Consider the following 16,038-nt stretch of genomic DNA (forward strand, 5'->3'; position numbering starts at 1 on the left):
TGGTTGATACAGATAAGGACCCCCGAGTCTCCCAGACAATCCAGTCTGAGATGCAACTATTGAAACCCAAAAACCTAGGGTCACCAAAAGGTGAAGAAGACTACAATGGCCACTTCTGACCAGCAGACTACCACTGCCAGAAAAGAACATACATACTTTGCTTTTTAGCCTGATGTTAGATTGTTCATCTGGAAACAGGAGTGGAATCCTCACCTGCCAGCTCCCTCACCAGGGGAAGTCCATCTCACAGTCTTCAAGAAGAAAAGCTAGGACAGAAGACATGGCATGCATAGCCTAGAGTTCACCATCCTCTAGACCGGTGAAGCACATCAAGAAGCCAGCAGGTTGGGGTTCAGTTTCAAAAAGAAAGAGAGAGAGAAAGAGAGAGAGAGAGAGAGAGACAGAGACAGAGACAGAGACAGAGACAGAGACAGAGACAGAGACAGAGACAGAGGCAGAGAGAGAGCAACCATTTGAGTTCAGAGGGACTGGAAGAGGCATTTAGGCATTTTGTTCTGGGTCAGGGTAATAGACCTGTTTAATTTTCTCTGGTCAATGTCTCTGGAGCTGATTTTATGAGGCAGGTAATTGATCCTAGCTGAAATTACTAATTCTTAAAGAAAAAATAAATACAGAAATAAAGCAACAGCAGTCGAGAGTGTAACACTGGTTTATGAGTGAATAATACAATGATTATTTCTCCATAATATGAAACTATAATGAGACAATCACATGGCCTCCAGCACTACAGAATTCAAACATTTCATGATATTTAATACTTTTATGTTGACAGAGCTCCTAGAAAGCAAGGAAAAATGTATGATTTACAATTCCCAGTTGTAAAATATTTACCCAGTTATTATGCAGCCTTTAAAATACCCCAGACAGATATGCACTCACATAGAGCATGAAAATATAAGTCACATGTACAAAATTGCAATGAGGTTCGCATAGGCCCCTTTCTGGCTTTCTTGATTTCAGCTTCTTGTTTAAGTCTGTTCTTCAGTCCTCAACTTATTTTACAGCTCAGCTCTCTGCCCTGAACACTGCATTAGCCATTTAATGGGTGCCTGGGTTTATTTCCAGGCTTACAGCTGAGCTGGCAGACAACCTGCGTTGTCTGTGCCATTGTCTGAAATGAGCTGCAGCCTGTGGCTCCTCCAGGTAGATTCAGTCAGTTTGAGTGTGAAAAATTACAAGCAATGGGCTCTATCTTCTGAAGTACTGATGCAAAAGGTAGCAATATTGCATGACCCTAGGGATGGTTGGATGGCTGCTTTGTACTGCAAAAGAGCTGAAAGAAATAGTTTTGCTTTTGGGAGTTTTATGTCTCTGAGGTAGAATATGAAGTACCTGATGAGGAAGTTATGGTTCAAAGGAAGGTTACAAAAATAACAGCAGCCATCCTAAACTTATCTAAAAGATTTACAAGAAGTCTGCTACAATGTGTGGGTTTTGACCTCCAGGAATGCTAAATTTTATTCATCTTGTGCTGGGGAACAAAAATCATTTGGTGCACTAAATCAGCTTCATTTCTGTGTTTGTGCTTATGGGATTTGGAGCAGAGGTTTAGATTATAAGGAAATAGTTGTCAAGTGTAAAGTATAATTAAGATAATTTTGGTGCCAAAAGCAAGATTTTATTTTTCCTGTGGAACAGGCATTTTAGAGTTTTTTCAACTCTTTACATAGAGAGGATGAAGAAGGGGATGTTTTTTCTCTTTTATCTGAACAGTCAAAAATACACCAGTATGACATTTGTGGAGCATAAGCAGATAGTTTTAAGATGTTCACAGTGTACCATAAATTTACGTCCTGTATAGGACTTAATTTCATACTTCAAAATCTTGGAGAGATATGAAAGCATTCATTAGTATCGCTGCAAATTTAACTAATGTCCCTGTGTTACACTTCAGGCACTACATGTAGAGCAAAGCCCACTAAGTATTTAGGTTTCCTGGCAAAATTTCTAACCACTGCAGCTTTAGAAGGAGTTTTACAACAGACTTTGTCTCTTTCCCTCTACCATGTCTATGACTGTGATACTGATATAGGTATTTTGCTCGGTTGTATATGAAAGTATGCACAAGAGTGCCTTTGGCCAAGGCCTTGCACTTCATGTGCTCTCTGATTATAACATCCACGTTCTAAATCTGTGGTCTCCATACAAAACCAGTGAAAGTAGATAAAGGTGGAGGGGGATGGCAGAGTCAGTGATGATGAACCTGTGAATAAGGAGACACATAATACTCTTTTGCAGTTCAGTGACCTATACAGACATGCAGTCTGTTGCATATAGGTAAAACCTTACAAAAGGAAGGCCTTGTAAAACCATGGCTCAGGCCTGTTCCTTCAGCCAAGTAGAAAAGGACTATGGGAAAGTGGCTCAGCTGAATTGGAAGTAGAAAAAGTTCTATAACCATTACATGCTCACATCATGGTCATGGTGGTTGGTTGAATTATATTTGTCGTACTTAAGTGGAATGTACCTGATAATGGTCTAACTGCTTAAAAACCCCCTGGTTTTGCAATAAAGCAGCTCTCCTTTGGACCTGCCTGGGGATCCTGCATCACTTCGGACCCTCACCTCACAGCAGTCAAGTAGCTGGCCTTGAATTTAAGAGTCACTGGTGGAAATCAATAAGCAACAAAATTTACATTATATGACTGAGCTCCAAAAATTCCTCAGGTTATTGCATCAGGACTGAGCATTGAAATAACAAACCAACAACTTTACATCTCAGATGTTCAGCTCTCTCAGATGACTTCTATCTTGGACGGACAAACCCTCTGAATGAGCCCTGTGGCAGACAGACAAATACCTGAGAATATCTGTGAGGTGGCCTGGTGGATGTAGAGGAATATGATTGTTTTCTGTCCCTTGTTAGCAATTAGCAGACATAATTACTCAGCAGCACTTTCAAACCTCCTGAAATCCCTGACAGCTGGATTACTCTCATTTCACACCCTCAGAGGACTCATTGATAGGACCACAGCCCAGATGACAAGCTTAGACTAAGCACATAGGGTTTAGGCAATTGAAGCTAGGATGATGTGAATCCAGCCTAGGATTGCAAATATTGGCATATATCCAATATCCAAAATATTGCATCATACTTTAAGTCAATCTGGCCTCAGCTTACCTTCCAAGAGGGTTATTTTTTCTTTTACAATGAGAAGATCTTTAGATTTTTAGAAATCTTTAGGCTTTCTTTCTACTGTAAAACAAATGGGCCCTTTATTTGCAATTAACTTTGATACGGAGGTGCAATATAAACACTGGAACTAACAGCAAAAAAACCTTCTACTGATCTTAAAAATAACTGGAATTTAGTAACTCAGCTCCAGACCTTATTTTCTCTCTTCCAGTGTCCTTGTCCATGGGTTGCACATGATATATCTGTGCTAAGGAAGAGGCCAAAACATTTGAATGATGAAATACTGTGAAAATGAGTTCTGTTATACTAGGTGTTGGAAGTCTGTTCTGAATTTACTGAACCCAAAATGTTGCAATTGATATTTATTTATTTATTTTTCTATTTAATTCATGTAATGATGTAATTGAGCTTGTATTGTTTGGTGGGACAGAAGGACTGTGGGCGACTGTGGGAGGAAATTTATTTCCTGTAGGAACTGCAGTAGGTGAAGAAAAAGAAAAAGTTTTGTAAGGCAAGGAGGCTCAATGTAAAAAAAGAAATTTATGGTATCACTTCTCTATTTATATCAATGCATATACAGAGAAATATTAAACACGTGTCTCTTAAACCTAAAGAAAAAAAAAACAACTTTATCCTGTGTCACCAGGAAAAAATATGTGTTGCCTGGTATATGCATGTGGGAAATGAGGTAATTATTGTATGATGATTTACTCCAGCTCTACTAAATCACTAGTTCTGCCATTGTCATTAAGAGAACAGTCTTCAAAAGCTTGAAGTCAGAAGAGCAGAAACATTTTGATACCAAAATATTTTGAAAGGTGTTTGGAGATTACAAAAAGCAACCACCCTGAGATTCAGATTTAAGGCATCTGATTTCCCCTGATTTAGCTTAGAATTTGCTAATAACCTTTTAACTTTAGGAAATAACCTCAGGTGAAAATTAAGCACATAACCTGCTAAGATGTGTTTCAATGTTTTAGAGGGACTAAATTCCCAGCAAGACTGAAGTGCTGCAGTTCCACCTGCACTGGGCTTATGCTCAAGAGCACCTTCCCAGTTCATCCTGGGAGACAATCGCAATGAACTTCCCAGTTCATCCTGGGAGACAATCAGCAAACTGTATCTACCCCACAGGTACCCCAAAGCAATACATCTGTGTTATTCTGAGGGCTCACTGGGGCTAACCAGCTTCCTCTAGACAAGAGTTCAAGGTCTCAGAGAGAAGGAACAAATAAACCATTCATCTAGCTACACCTTTACACACTCAGACATACCTGCACTGAGGGCAGGTATTTACTGCCAGAGTCTGGTCTGGCACATGAACCCGTGTGAGGTGGTGGAGCCGTGTACCAGGCAGCTCCATGGACCACATTAATGTTCAGAATTGTTGCCACTCCTGGGCAAAGCAACTAAAGATTGGTCTACCTGAAAAACAGCTTTTGAACTAGGTGCACAGGCTACCTATGGAAAGAGAAAAGCATCTAAAGAGGAAAAGCATCTCACTATACTGAACCCCAATATGAAAAAGAGGGACAAGAAGAGAGTGATGGTTGTGTACTAGTTCTCTGAGGCAGGAGTAATACAGCTAATGAGTTGAATTTTAGTAAGCTCTTTCTTCTTTAGAAGGGACATAGCATAATGAGGGAATCTCCTTGCCCAGATTGTTGGTGTTAAAACAGGAAGCTAGAAACCAAAATTTGAAGACTGAAAAAATAAAATAAAAATGTGAGTTCACTGAATTCATAGTCTGAAGGAGAAAAAACTGAGAACATACCCATAAAGTGAAAAGAACTACCACCCTCCACGCTTTATTAGAGAAAGAAAACAGATCACAGAATCACAGAATCAGCTAGGTTGGAAAAGACCTTTGAGATCATCAAGTACAGCCTACAACTTGACACTTGTATGACAGATCCTGTAACAGGGGAACTAAAGAGTGGCATTAGGAAGCTGTTTTGCAAGAGGCAGGACACTGAAGGAACAGCATGCCTAGGGATTCCACAGATTCCCCAGGCAAGATCTTTGCACTTAAGAGTGTTTTTCAAGTTTAGGACAGTTTAGGTTTCCACTGCCCTAAGGTCTCTTCCATCCCTATGATTTATAACTTGTTTTCTTGAAATTTCAGCTGGGTAGCATTTCCTTAATTCTTTCTTTTTTCTATTGTCTTTCAATTTTCTTTCAAGTACTATTGTAATATCATTGTATTGCTGGGATAACTCAGGACAATCAATTAAAGGTTAAATTAAGAGTGTCCTCTTTTTCTCAGTTTTATATTGGTTTACAACACTTTTTCCTGGTGGTGGTTTTTTTGTTGGTTTTTGGTTTGGTTTTTTTTTTTTTTTTTTAGTTTGTTTGGTTGGTTTTGGGGTTTTTAGGGTTTTTTTGTGTTTGTCGGGGTTTTTTTGCGTTTTTGTTTGTTTGTTTTTTTGGGTTTTTTTTTTTGTGGCTATTTTGGTTTGCTTTGGGTTTATTTTTAAGCTGGATGTAGTTGACTGGAAGGCTGGAAAAACTACCGTGAGATAAGATTTTTTTGAGATCAGATAATTTCTGTTGAAGTGGACACAGCCCAAAGAATTTAAGTCGCTAACCTATGAAATTATTCTTTGAATGCTTCCAGGGATGGGGCATCCACAATTTCTCTGGGCAACATGCTCCGTGCCTCACCAACTTCACATTAAAGAATTTCTTCCTAATATCTAATCTAAACCCTCTTTTGGTTTTAAGCCATTCCCTCTGGCCCTTGTGAAAATGCTCTTCCCAGCTCTCTTATAGCCCCTGCAGGTACTGGAAGGTGCTGTGCTATGTTCAGCCTAGAGCCTTTTCTTCTCCAGGCTGAACAGCCCCGGCTCTCAGCTACCTTCACAGGAGAGGTGCACTGGGCAGCCTGGTCTAGTGGTGGGTGTCCCTGCCCGTGGCAGGAGGGTTGGAACAGGATAATCCTTAAGGTCCCTTCCAACTTCCAAATGCCATCCTATGATTCTGATAGTCCTGTGTTACAAAATGGTTTCTTTTACTTGACATTATTTGAATTCCAGGATAAACCTCAGGTCACCATTCCTGTTTCTTTGCACCAGTGGAGATCTGTGTCTGTGGAACAGGATATACATTAAAAAAAAAAAATCTGCTGAGTAACTTCATCCTGTGAAATGATGCAATTCAGGAACACCTAAGAAATATGCCAGTATTACTTTATGGGTAAGATTTAATGACAATTTTCTTAGGATCTCACGGGAAAAAACAAAACAGATTCTGCAAAATCTTCAGGTTCTGAGACTAAGAAAGTAAAAGGTTTGTCTCTTAAACAAGTAAGACTGATTGCAATGCACATATACTGTATCTTAGTAACTAAGCAACACATTTTGTCCAGACTTAAACACTTATCTTCTATTGAAATTAAATAAGATTAGTTGATTAGGCATCCAAAAGCCTCATCCCCACTCATTTAATTCTATTTTTTTTCTGTCTCTGAATCTGTTTCCCATCTTTTATCTAAAGCTAATATCCATGTGAGAAATGATGTAACTATATGAATAAAATGCAGCTACAGAAACAAATAAAGTGTACCTGTGTTTATATCATTCAGAACATTTAATATTTACCATTGTAGAATTGTCATTGATGGAAGTTGCAAAACAATGGAAACTCTGTGGCAAAGGAAACACTTCCTCCTAGAACACTTAATTATAGCCCTGGGAAAACCTATAACAACGGACTCGTAGGGTGTATAGTGAAATTATGTAGAAAACTTATTAATATTGAAGATTCATTGTTATCATTAAATAAGTGAATAAAGTGAAAAAAACCCCAACACTTAAATGCATGTTTAATTTGAAATTAATAGCCAGAATTTATGTTATGGTTATTTGGTTTCTTTATATGATGACTTCAGAAATAATTGATCTTTTATTGCTAGTTCAATACAAAACTTTTTGCAAACTTCAAATGCAAATGAAGAAATAGCTGTTGGATTCTGCCTTATTCAGTCCCTCCACAGGACTGGAAGTATCTTGATGAAAAGAAGTTCCTGAGACTGCTCTCAGAGGAAAAGCTTTGGTTATTCTCCAGATAAAATTCAACTCATCTCAGTCCATAGTGCAAGAAAAATTACTTTGGTTACAGATTTCTTCTAACTAAAGTAAAATTACTTTCTGAATAGCAATAGAGACCTTTCCTGCATCTTTGATAAATATTTTCTTACATTAGTCTGCAAAAGTTCATCAACCAAGGATGGTGCCATGGATCTATGGGGATAATTCAGTGTCCTTGACTGCCATAGCACATTTGAAAAGATCCTGAGCCAAGAGATGAAAATATGCTCAGAGTGATAGAAGTCCTAAAAGAATCTCAGAAGTCCTAAAATGGTCTCAGGGAAGTGTCTCTAACTGGTGAGATAAGAATCTTAAAATAAATCAGTGCAATTAATTTATGGCTATAAGCAATATCAAACATGTCACACCTCCCAATAACCAGCATTCACAGTTTCACTTTGATATTTGATGCCTTCTTCATCTTATCCCTATTAAAGTAGTAAAATGTTTATACATTTTATTGATACTTCCATTTGTATCCCCAGGAAAGTTCAGGGAGAACAGACTTGCACTAAAGAAAAACGTAGAGAACAGAGCCATGATTTCCTTCAGTCACTGCACATCCACAGGGAAGAATAATTTGTGGAAACATGGAGATGGAGGAGTAATGGATTCCTCTGTCAAAATGATGAGTGAAAGAAAGACGTAATTACCATTAATGCACTTCAATTATGGCTCAACGGTTTTTTAGCTCTATGTTCCCATTTAATTTTCACTTAAAACAAAACAGTTGCCACAGACCCCAAGCTAAAAACAGAAATCCCTTTCAGCTACTGGCAAATTAGCGACTAATGTTCTTATTATATAAGCACAGGGAAGATTGGCTTCTTCCAGGCAAACACAGGAAGTGCTTGTTTGTTCCAGGCACTACTCCTTCTCCCCCCAAACTCACAGTTGAACTTTCTTTTCAATGTTATAACCAGCTAAGTATGATAATACTTTTTTTCTGGTTCCTATTTAGCTTTCAAAGCCCTCACAGGATTTCTGTCATGGATCAGTGGCACCTTCCAGGAGGGAGTGAGGTCAGTGGATATCCTTGGTATACAGGAAGGCATGTTCTATTAGAAAAGGGAAATGTTTTCAAATCCCTCAGATCTTAAGCTACTAAAAATAAACTAATGAGCCTTAAATTAACTTTTTTTTTTTTCCACAGCTTTTCAAAGCCTACAGAAAAGCATTTATTATCTGGGAGTGACATGCAGGAAATTAGTCTTATAAGTCATGATTAAATGATTATAGTTTCCAAATTTCTTAATTCTAATCTTAATATTAATCTGTGGTAGAGTCCATGTTTCAATTTCAGTGTTTTGTTGGGTTTTTTTTTAAATTTGTTGTCAGTTTATCATGCAAAATTTTTATAATGAAGAAGCTAAAAAAGCGCATGATGTAGGAATCACCTTGGTACCACTATTTGACTGTCTGCCTGGAACAGTTTTGAACTGGTGTCCATGTTCAGTGCCACCTCTGTACATCTCTCCAATAACCAAAGCAAACTTGATAAATTTCCTGTATATTTTAAAATCTCCAGGGTCAGAATTGGGTTACCAGCCAGGAAATTTTTGCGAAGAGTGTGAATGGATGTGAATTTATTTGGTGAAACTCATCCTTACTGGGTCTCCACTGAAACCAGTAGAGTCATTTATAAGGGAAAAGCAATCTTGAGAGTGGACTAATTCACACTGGTCCCTCAGACCCAGTGAATTCCTCCCCAGGTTTCAGGCTGGAGGGCAGGCTTAGGACAATTCTGGTGGACTCTCAAAAGCTGCATTAGCTCTGCCTGCTGCCTGTCAGGGCTGAGGGTGATGTAAGCTTGTCCATGTTTGACCAGCTCACACCCAACAGAGAACTTCTGGCAGAGTTTGGAGTAAACCAGCAAGGATGCCTTGTGGCTTGCCTGCCCCAACAGACACTTTGGATGTGGCTCTTTTTTGCAGAGAGGATGAAAGAATTTGTGTTATGCCATGTCAGCTGGCTATGGAGTGTGGGACCTTGTCAATTTTATTTAGCACTATAAACAACCTGAGCACAGAAGAGGTTAAAGAGCATCAGACAGTTTTTCAACACACTCCCCTATGACACATGGGCCGCAAAACTTCATTGAGACCCTTTTACTTGTGGAGTTATCCACAGAGAGTGCCACTGCAGCCAGGGCTGCTGCTGGCCTGAGCGCTCAGAGCTGGGGGCTTACAAACAGGCCTTGTGTCAGTAAGTTCATCACAGGCATAAAACCCCACACAGGGTGATATTTTGGGCTGGCTATTACCAGGTTGTATGTCTCAAACCAGCCTGCCATATCAAAAGGGAGTCAGAGATGTGTGCTACAGGCAGAGGAGGACCATAGAGCAAGATCATCCAGTCCTAGGGAAGAGATACAAAGTTAAGCAAGTTGTAGACTACTGCATCCAAAAGAATTACTACTACTATTACTACTACTACTATAGCTACCAGTGACAGAGATCACTGTGTATTCAGGAAAGATTTTAAAAAAATCAGAATTTTCACACTTGCAGATCTTACGGTTTCTTCCAGAAGTTTAGATAGGTCAGTGTGAGTATGGCAGCCACATGATGTCAGAGAGCATTTGGACCACCTGGTAAATCTGGACCAAACCATGGTGAATAGCAACAGTTCATGAGGACCCAGCCCTCTTGAAAAGTCTTTTCCTTTAAAATGCAGTTAGTAATGACAGAGTCCCAGTCTCATCACGGGGACATTCAAATGAAATAACTGCAAAACACTGTCTGCAGAACTGCGTGTGCTGTCCCTTGAAATCATTTCAGTTGCAAGCATAGACGAGATTTGGTAGCTCTGAAATGCAAGAGCACAGTGCTGAGCCATTTGCAATGACCTGAGCTTGACAGAGTGGGTGAGGCAATCCCATTGTTTCCCTGTGGAAATTTTCCTTTTCCCAATTCCCCACACAAGATCTCCAAGTTTCTTCCTTCACCTGCAGAGTTCCTGGAGGAAACTGTCTATATTTCATACAAAGTTCAAACATACCATGTTTTTATCCTAAAGTTTATTTACATTTCTTGATTACACTTGTTCTGGCTCATTTCCGTTGTTTCATTCTTGCCAGAAAACCTTGCTAGAGTGCTTGTCAGTTATTAATAAATTGCGTCAAACAGTAGCAAGTGTGGTTCAACAATTTGGCAAATATTTATGAATGACATTTTCATTGTTAGGAGAAATTTTTGGCCCATTTTCAGATCAAACACAAATTCCAGCCCTTTAACATCTGTTTTTGCTATATTCAGATTGTTAAGAAAAAAATAAAAAGAAAATGAGACTTAAAAAGCAATCTCAGCAAAAGATGCTGGTATTACATCACTGGATGGACTTTCAGAACTTTAAAATAATGAGATGAATGAGTTTTGTTTGGCTGTTAAATGATTCTTCATAAAGTTATGAATTATGAAATAAAAAAAACCCCAACAGTATAAGGGATTCTTAAATAGATTCTGTGAGAAACTTCAGAAAAAATAGATGAATGTTTACTGAAGAAATTCTAGTGATGGGCACTCTGCTGCCATTGATGAATTATTCCATCTAATTAAAGCATTCTTCTTTATTGTTAAAAAAATTATTTATATTCTGAATGGACCCTGCATCAACTTCAAACCTCTGTGTTGTTTTTAGATTCTGTTTATAGCTCTCATTACCAGCTGGGTGCCTGCCATGATTTGACCATGACCACTTTTCTGACACTTAAGAGATTTTTTTCTAAAACATTATGGTATTAATTTATCTTTGCATAGGTAGATTTTTCTAAGGATCCATCTCCCATCTCTAAAGAAAAGAAGGGAAAGAAGTGGAACATTTTTCATTGGTAATTTAACTGCTTTTAGAAGGTTTTACTGAAATGTTTATAATCTTTTTCATATATTTAGCTGAATCAAAGGCTTCATTTTATTATATCTCCATAACTTTCATTTTCTCTGGAAGACGTTATCCATTACTGATACACTGTGAACATGTTGGGTCTTAATTTACTCAGTGTATTCATAGTCTTTTTAAATCCACAGATATTATCCCTTCTAGTAAGGAAGATTTCAAACCTCCCTTTAAATATGAAACTGTGCAGTCAGCAAATAAGGTCAGGCTGTCCCCAGCTCTTCCCAAGAAGGATCTCTGGCTATGTCTTTAACAGCAAGTTAAGCATTTATTTTTGGGTGGGTTTGTGGATACTGAAATGTGTTGCAGCCTGTCTAAGAACAATCAGAGGTTTTTCCTGGGCAGACTAGGCATGTTCTGAGAGGTAGAGTTGGCCCAAAGAAGGTATGCGGTGGTATGACTGAGCTCACAAGTGTTTAAAAGGGCAGGAGGTGTTAATCCTCCGGGCACAGACCATTCCTGTCATTTGGCCGCAGGACCAGAGAATGGTACCAGGCACTCCCTTTGCTTACCCAGATGTACTTTCAGCCCCTCTGAAGGCTGAACCTTGGTATTGTTTTAGCAGATTCGAAATTCATAGACCTACCCAAGTGAGTATTCCTTAGAAATCGCTAAATGTTCTCAATTGCCAGTGTTATGTCAGGAATGCATTTGAACATCTGAGACTGTTTGTTCTTTGGGCCCACTGACACAGCCTAAGTATACATTTGAGTATCCTTTCAAGGAAAACTTCTCAAATTACATTTCTAACTTTTTCAGTGTCAGCTATACACTTGGAGAAAAGACTGCTCAGTGCCTTTTTGAGTAATCTATTAAACCTTCAAGTGCTCTTAAGTAGCATTAGCTGACATTCCAAATGCACTTTCTAGACCTGAACCAGATGACTTATTACAGTAGTTAGTTACAAAAATTTAGTTACTTTTCTGTGAATTAGCAAACCATTTAGTTTGTGTAAGTAAAGCTTCCAAAGCTAGCATCCACTGCTGGTCTTTGACTTCGCATATTCATAAGATGGAATAGGTGGCAATTTAACACATTGTGGGAGAAAAATGAAGTCTAGTAAGTATAGGACAAGTTGTTTTTTCAGATGCTTTTTGCAATGAATGGGTTTAATCTTATGAATTAAGATCTTGTAGGAATAAACCTCAAAATCCCAGGTCTTCCTGTTCAAAGGGAGTGAATTTAAGAAAATGGGCCAAATCTTTGCCAAGGTGAGTGAAAACATTTTCTGTTATTAGTAACATCTACTGGGATCTCCTAAGACCCTCACATTCTCAGCAGTTTGGTTTTTAAAGCTGTTCAGGCAGTGTCTCTGAAAGTTGTGACTAATACAGGATCATCCTTCCTGACTACACATCAAGTCTGATGGAATTTAATATACCTGCAGGAGACAGCTTATTTTTCAGGTAGGAGACATCATATTTCCATCAAAATCTTTGTGGAAAGGAGGGAAACAATTACATCCTGCCTAGCCCTACATTAAGAAACATTAAAGAACAATTTCTGCTTTGTATTCAGAAGTCCTTATATCCACAGAGAACTTCCACAGATGTCACAGAGAAGAGGTGGATCAGCAAGGCTGTGAAACAGCTACTCTTAAATTTCATGTTTGTAAGGCAGAGCTCAACCCATACACAGATGTGTGTCTTGAGAGGGCTCTTGGTTGCTCAAATGTAAAACTGCTTGGGGTAGGACATTCACATCTGAGAAGATCATCTGGCCTCCCTTCTTAGTCATTGGTAATACACAGGCATTAAACAATAGATTTTAACAGATACTTCTGTTTTCTAAATTAGAAATATGAATCACACCACATGCTTATTTTTCTTAGTAAGTGTCAAAATGCTGATCTTGAATATATATGGATGTCTCTACAAGTGGTTCTTACAAATAGGTGAGGTGAAATGGAATCCCATCATTTACACAGAGATTGTGGAATCATAATTAAAACAATTCCACCCACTCCCGCCCCCCAAAGAACTCTTGAAGCAGTGGTGATATGCAGTTTTTACTCAACTTGGAATATTGAGAATGCAATTGATCATGTTTTCATCATAGTTTTGATCACAGTTTATTCTGACAAACATTTACAGAACAAAACAGTTTCCTGAATACTAAAAATAATGAAGCTTGGGTTACAGTTATTTTATGTCACATGATGAAGTGATTTTGAAAGAACTTCACTGAAGTTTTAAGGTGACTTTACCCTTGAGAACAAATTGGAGAAATGAAATTAGCTCAAGGATAGTCTAGAAATGAGGGATGAAAAAGAAGAGAGAATGTTTTTCCTGACAGCAGGAAAAGCATCACTTTAGCTCACACCTTGTTATCTGCCTGAGGAAAGAAATCTTGACTCAGGAATGACATTGTGATGTGTGATAAGGGACAAACTCAAAATGGAAATTTTATTAATAGAATAGAAAGAGTTAAATCTTTCACCAACCACCAAATTCTTTCCCTCGAGGTGGAATTAGTTGGATGTCTATCCAGGTACATATTTTCACCATTTTTATGGGAGCTTTAGAATGTCTAGATCTTTTCTTAGTTGATAGGTTTGCTTCAAAATCACCTTCAAGTTTAAATGCTTAGAGGAATAATGGGAAAGAAAGAAAACAATAGACAAGTAGGCACACATAGCCCTTGGCATTATCTAAGGCTTGTTCCACAGGTAAACAAGTTTCAAATTCCTAAAGAAAAAGGGGGAAAATGTGTGGAATTGACTAATATCTAAGAAATATAAAAATATCTACTTTATATGTCTCAGAAATCCAAAGCAAAATAGATTCTATACAGGGCTGTGTTTTTAACATTGTAGTTCAAATGATACGTAAATCCATGGCTTTTCTATAAGAACATCTCCATAGTCTGGACTTTGCCATGATTCCCAATGGGGCAGATCAATCCAAAACCCAGGGCGCAAATATCCAAGGTCTTAGGAAAAGTTTCTGTCAGCTGCTATTCTCTTATCAATATTTTGGGACATCTTTCAAGATTACATTAAAAACAGACTGCTCACTTTGTCCCATGTGTGGGGTGCATTGCACAGAAGGCCTTTGCTGTTTAGGAGCTGAACAAGCCTGAGGGACTGCAGTCTATTCTAGAACAGGGAGGGTATGTTCTCAGTTTTCCTTTTTTTTTTTCCAGATTTCCTAATTCCCCTCCAAAACATAAGGAAGGGAAGTCAAGCAAATTCCCAAAACCATGACGAATATTGGTTTCTTCTAGAAACATGGGCCCAGTGAAATTTCAAATCCTTGATTAAATCAAGGAGCTTCCCTTTAATCTTCCTTTATGCAACACTCCAGAATCCCCCACCAGTTTGCTAGGCTGTAGCCCTTAGGACTGCAAGAAAGATTAAAGAGAAAAATTATTTGCCTATTTTAAAAACTGATCTGTAGAAGGATAAATGCAGAAGTGAATAGGTTCAACATATACATCTTCACTAGATATTATTTTGCACAGTTAGAGCCCAGCAATTTTTTTTCACACATTTACTTATGGATGTGCAAATGTTAATGTCAATCAGAGACATAGAATCCTGAAACCCCAGTTACTATAGTGCAAACATAGGAATGGAATACTGAACAAATATTCTTGGAGAGGAAAAAGCATAACAAATATTTGGATAAAAGTTTATGTCCACTGAGGATATAAAAGGAACAGAATAAACTACTTCCCTTTCCTTTCAGCTGGCCAAGAGAATCTTTTCTATAAATGTGTCATTTTTCCTATGTGGACCCATATTCCCTTTGTTTATCTTTTCTCACCTGATCATGTCCCATATAAGTTAAATTAAAGGAAATGTTTGTGCTTCTTCAGAATTTACAGTCCTGGCTGTATTTATTATAATGGTATTGTAAGTAAATAAAAGTACTTTGCAATGAGATAGTAATTTAAAATATAAAACAGCAAAATCAAGTCAAATCTCATGCTTTACCCCATCAAATTAATTGTCATCGAATTGTTTTGGAAGGTAACTCTTTAATCGCACTGATAAATGCACTGAGATCATGCTGCACTTTTATGCATGCTCTTGAGCACAATGCCATGGCATTCCGTGTGTCATGGAGTTGCCAAAATTTCACCTGTTTTTGTTCCCCTGTGTGTATTCTGTCCAAGCCCTGATGGACAGCTGTCTCACACAGTGCTGTCAGCACAGCTACCTCCAGTACTACTGGTGATCCTCCCCAGGGTAATTCATCTTAAAGGAGGCAGATGGTAGAATTGCCAGGAATGGGGAATGTATGTTTTGTAAGGGAACACTTTGTTTTGCAAACGTACCCAGATGGTCTCTGTAGATTGTAGTTTGTGAGCTTAGTGCTGAATCAACAGGATGTCCAGCTCTCTCACCTTCTCCTCTTGTTCTGCAGGAATAGGTGCTCATCCTACCCTAGGGAAATAAGTATGGACTAAGTTCTATAGGAAAAGCAGATAAAGGAAAGAAAAGAGGTATTTCCTTTCCTTGAAAAAATACCAAACCAAACAAGCCAGAACAACAAAAGCAAAAACCCAACCCAAAACTATAGCAGTCTTACAGGTTAGAAAGTATTTGAGGGTATTTGGGCCATGTATAGCAGCAGAAAAGACTGGAATGCAATTAAGTATTACAACAGTCTTATTTTCTCCTGTTTAAATCTCTGCACGAGTGCTTTAAGGTCATTATTCTCACTGTGGTTAAATTAGGCACCTGTAAAGTTTCATTAGCAGAAATATTACCTTTAATTTAGCTTGGAAGAAAGTGATTTGTTATAATGTGCGCAAAGATAACATTTTATTAATTGCCAACTCAGTGGCAAGGGGAAAAGAATGGAACTCCTGAGCTCTAAGTGTATGTCTAGTTCCTTTCCTGGGAGACATTAACTCCTTTTTAGGATGAAAATATTTTAAATTTTGCCACTT

Source organism: Onychostruthus taczanowskii, unplaced genomic scaffold (genome assembly GCF_017590055.1).
Source record: "Onychostruthus taczanowskii isolate IOZ18803 unplaced genomic scaffold, ASM1759005v1 scaffold11, whole genome shotgun sequence".
NCBI lineage: Eukaryota > Metazoa > Chordata > Aves > Passeriformes > Passeridae > Onychostruthus > Onychostruthus taczanowskii.